Source organism: Carlito syrichta, unplaced genomic scaffold, assembly GCF_000164805.1.
Source record: "Carlito syrichta isolate Samal-C Ts95f unplaced genomic scaffold, Tarsius_syrichta-2.0.1 Scaffold314335, whole genome shotgun sequence".
Taxonomy (NCBI): Eukaryota; Metazoa; Chordata; class Mammalia; order Primates; family Tarsiidae; genus Carlito; species Carlito syrichta.
In genome coordinates, this window is record NW_007258431.1 from 945,804 (window position 1) to 950,956 (window position 5,153).

Consider the following 5,153-nt stretch of genomic DNA (forward strand, 5'->3'; position numbering starts at 1 on the left):
TGTGTGTGTGTGTGTGTGTGTGTGTGTGTGTGTGTGTGTGTGTGTGTGTGTGTATTATTCTAGGATACATACCTGGTAATTTAACTCTGGGCCATGAGAATCTTTTATCTTCTGTCAGATAGTAATGTGCTATTTCCAGAATGTTTGTACCAATTTACATTCTTATTGGTAATATATCAAATCAAATTTGCCGTTGTACCTCATTGCTGAACTTAGGAGGAATAATCCAGTCTGTACTATTAAATGTGATGCTAATGTGGATTTTTTTTGTTAAATACTCTTCCCTTTATTAGGTTAAGGAAGTTACCTTCTATTCCAGGTTTGTTGCATCATAAATGGGTGTCGATTTTTGTCAAATCCTTTTTCTGCTTCTCTTAAGATGATTATGGTTTTTGTCTTTTATCCTATTAATAAAGCATATTACATTAATTGATTTGCAGATGTTAAACCAATCTAGCTTCATTAGAATAAATCTCATTTGTGTCCTGGTGCATAATCTTTTTTATATATTGCTGAATTTGGTTTGCTAATTGCATTAGTTTTCTAGTGCTGCATAACAAATTACTACAAACTCAGTAGTTTAAAACAACATCCATTTATAAGATCACAGTTCTTTAAACCAGAAGTCAAGCATGTCATGACTGGGTTCTATGCTCAGCGTATCACAAAGCTGAAATCAAGGTGTGACCAGACTGAGTTTATCCTGGAGGCTCTAGGGGAAAATCTTCTTCCAAGCTCTTGCAGGCAAAATCCAGTTCCCTGTCATTGTGGGGTTGAGGTACTAGTTACCTTGCTGGCTAACATCTGAGAGCTGCTCTCAGCTCCTAGAGATTGCTTGTATTCCCTGCTCTCCCCATTTTCAAGCAGCAACAGCATGTCAAATCCTTGTCATGCTTCAAATCTCTGACTTCCCCTCCTGAGACCAGCCAGAGAAATCTCTCTGCTTTAAAAAGGTTCATGATACTAAGTCAGGTCAACCTCGGTAATTTCCCTATCAGTCAACTGATTTAGAACCTTAATTACATCTGCAAAATGCCTTCTCAGCAAGATTTGTGTTTAATTAAATAACTGATAAAAGGTGTGTGTAAGGCAAGGGCCAGGAATCTTGGGGGATCATGTTAGGGTTCCGTCTACCACACTAATATTTTGTTAAGGATATTTGTAACTATTTTCATGAAGGATATTTGTTTGTACTTTTCTTTCATTGAAATATCTTTTTCTGACTTTGGTATCAGGTAATATTGGTCTCATAAATTGAGAAGCGATCTCTTTTTCTTTAATTTCTGAAAGCATTAATGATTGGCATAATTTCTTCTTTGTATATTTGATAGAATTCACCAGTGAAGCCATTTAGACATGGACTTTCATTTTGAACAATTAATCACTATTTCATTTTCCTTACTTGTTATAGATCTATTCAGATTTTTTATTTATTCCTGAATATGTTTTAGTAATTTGTCTTTCTAGAAATTTGTTCATTTCATCTAAGTTGTATAATTTGTTGACACAAAGTTGTTTATAATTTTCCCTATACTGGATTGAACTGTGTCTCCCAAATATTCATATCTACCCAGAATCTCAGAAGGTGATCTTATTTGAAAATAGGGTCTTTACAGATATAATTAGGCAAGATGAGGTCATACTAAATATAATGACTGCTGTCCTTATAAGAAGGCCATGTGAAGGCACAGAGGAGATTCACGCACTGTGGAAAAGGCCATTTGAAGACAGAGATTGCTATAGTTATGATAGTTATGCTGCCATAAACCAAGAAATGCCAAGAATTGCCAGCAACCACCAGAAGCTGGAAAGGACAAAGGTTTTCCTAGAGCCTTTGGAGAAAGTGTGACTCTGCCAACACCTTGATTTTTGGACTTCTCATCTCCAGAACTGTGAGAGAGTACATTTTTTGTTGTTTGAAGCTATTCAATTTTGATAATATGTTACAGCAGCCCCACAAAACTAAAATACTCCCTTATAATTATTTTAATTTCTGTAGGGTCAGTAGTAGTGTTCTCTTTCATTCATAACTTTGGTAACTTGTATCTTTCCTCTTTTTTATTGTTAATCTAGCTAATGATTTGTCAATTTTATTGGTTTTTTTCAAAGATCACCTTTTGGTATTATTGATTTTTTCCTACTATTTTTCTGTTTTCTCTTTCACTGAGTTCTATTCTGATCATTATTGCTTTCTTCTGTTTGCCTTTGATTTAGTTTGCTCCTCTTTTTTTAGATTCTTATTGTAGAAATTTAGATTACTGATTTGACTCTACTTTTTGACATATTTTCTGTTATAAGCATTTAAAGTCATAATTTTCCCACAAATCCCTGCTTTAGCTGCATCGCATAAGTTTTGATATGTTGTGTCTTCATTTCCATCCAACTAAAAATTTTTTCTTATGACTTCTATTTTTGTCAATGGGTAATTTAGAAGTATGTTGCTTAATTTTCAAATGTTTGGAGATTTCCATTTTTTTTTCTTTTTTGATTTCTTATTTAATTATGTCATAATCAGAGAAAATACTTCATATCATTTCATTCCTTTCCAATGTACTGAGTCTTGTTTTGTGACAAAGCATGTATTCTATCTTGAAGAATGCTCCATCTGTGCTTGAAAAGAATATTTATTCCACAATTGTTGGGTGAAGCATTCTATAAATAATTGTTAAATCAAGCTGGCTGATAGCATTGTTCAAGTCTTCTATATCATTATTAATTTTCTGTTTAGCTGTTCTATCAATTATTGAGAGTATTCAAATCCCCAATTACAATTGTCAAATTGTCTATTTCTTTTGAGTTTCTGTTTTAAGGTGCATATATATTTATAATTGTTAAATCTCTTTCACACATTGACTCTTATTTTTATGAAATGTTTATCTTTTTCTCTGATGATATTTCTTGTCTTAAACTCTATTTTGTCTGATATAAATATAGCCACTTGAGCTTTCTTATGGTTACTATTTGCATGGTATGTCTTTTTTCCATTCTTTTATTTTTGACCTATTTGTGTCTTTGAATCTAAATTGTGTTTCTTGTAAGAAGCATATAGTTGGATCTGTTTTGTTTTGTTTTTTAATCCAGTCTAATGAAAACCTCTGCCTTTTGTTTAGGGTATTAAGACTATTCATATTTAACTTGATTCTTGTTATAGTTTAGTTACATTTGCCATTCTCAATTTATTTTCTATATGAGTCCTGTCTTTGTCATTCCTCATTCCCTGCCTTCTTTTGTGTTAAATAAATATTTTTGGTGTACCATTTTAATTCCTCTGTGTTTTTTTTTTTACTTTATATTTTTATTGTTCTGTTAATAGTTGCTCTAGGGATTAAAATATGAGTCCTAATTTGTCATAATCTACTTCAAATTAATACTAACATAATTCTGATAAACTAGGAACACCTTGTTCCAATACCGTTGCATTTAGATCTCCCTCTTTCGTGCTGTTATTGTCATATACATTACATTTCTGTATATTTTAAGCCCAGCAAGATAATCTTATAATTGTTACTTAATATAATGTTATGTCTCTTTAAAAAGAGGAGCCAGGCATGGTGGCTCACACCTATAATCCCGACAGTTTGGGAGCCAGAGGCGAGAGGATTGCCTGAGCACACAGGTTCAAGACCTGGGCAACATGGCAAGACCTTGTCTCTACAATAAATCAAAAAATTAGCTGGGCCTGGTGGCGCACACCTGTAGTTCCAGCTACTTAGAAGGCTGAAGCGGAAGGATCACCTGAACCCAGCAGTTCAAGGCTGCTGTGGCCGTGAGCATGCCACTGCACTCCAACTTGGGCAACGAGTGAGACTCCAACTCAAAAAAATAAAAAAAGGAGAAATGAGGGGGAAAATTATAGAAAATTTAATATTATCCTACGTATTTACCACTTGTGGCACACATTATTGTCATTTTCTTTCCATCTAAAGGACTTCCTTAAGCCTTTAAGGATTTAAGTCAGGTCTGTTAACAGCAAATATGTTAGCATTAGTTTATCTATAAATGTTTTAATTTCACGTTCTTTTTAAAAGTATACTTTTATAAGAAATAAAATTCTTATTGGACAGGTTTTTTTCCCTTTAACATTGTGAACATACAATCCTTCTAATTCCTGGCCTTCATTGCTTCTGATGAGAAGGTTGGCAACTGTTTTGATGCTCCCTGTACGTACTGAGATTTTGTTTCTCTTGCTGCCTTCACAATTTTTTCTTTTTGAACAGTTTGACTATGACATGTCTAGGTGTAGATCTCTTTGTATTTATCTTACTTGGGGTTTGTTGAGGTTCTTGGATCTGTATACTGATATTTTTATCAACTCTGGGAAGTGTTTGGATTTTTTTCAGGTTAGACTACAATTTTATTTTTAACTGCCTGGGGAAGGAGGGGCACACCTCATCAACAAGGCTACCTGTGCAATGAATATTTGTATACCTAACCCTGAATTGTACTCCACAATTTTAAAATTAAAATTAAAAAAATACAAAAATTCAAAAGACAATAGAACAATAATTACAGAGGGTTTTTCCCCTTTATTTTATTATAAAGGTGTGGGGTACAAGTAAGGATTAGGTACATAATTGGTCTACATGCAGGTGAAGTTTGGGCCTCCAACTGGTCCACACTTCCCCTGGTTTAGGACCAGATACCTTTAGTGATGTTATTATTGTCTCCTCCCCATCATCAACAGTGTCCTACTACTGCCATTCTCTCTCCTGTAGTATTGTGATTAATGTTTAGGACCCACTTATGAGTGAGAACATGTGGTGTTCAGTTCTTTGTTCCTGTGATAGATCACTGAGTATGAAGGACTCTAAATCCATTCAAGTTGCTGTAGAGTCCATAATTTTGTCCTTCTTTATGGCTATTTTTTTATAAGTTTTTTGCTTCTTTCCCTGTCTACTCTTTTTCTGTCTCATCTCTCTATGCTCATTAATGTTTGTTTGTAGGCTTAATGTTGTATCACAGATCTCTGAGACTCTGTTCATTTTTCTTCAATCTTTTTTTCTATGCTGCTTGTAATTTCTATTGAAATTATCTGTCTTCAAGTCCATTGATTGTTTCTTACAACATCTAGAATCTGCTCTTACGCTTCTGTAGTAAATTTTTCATTTCAGTTATTATACATTTCAAATTCAGAATTATCATTTTATTCTTTT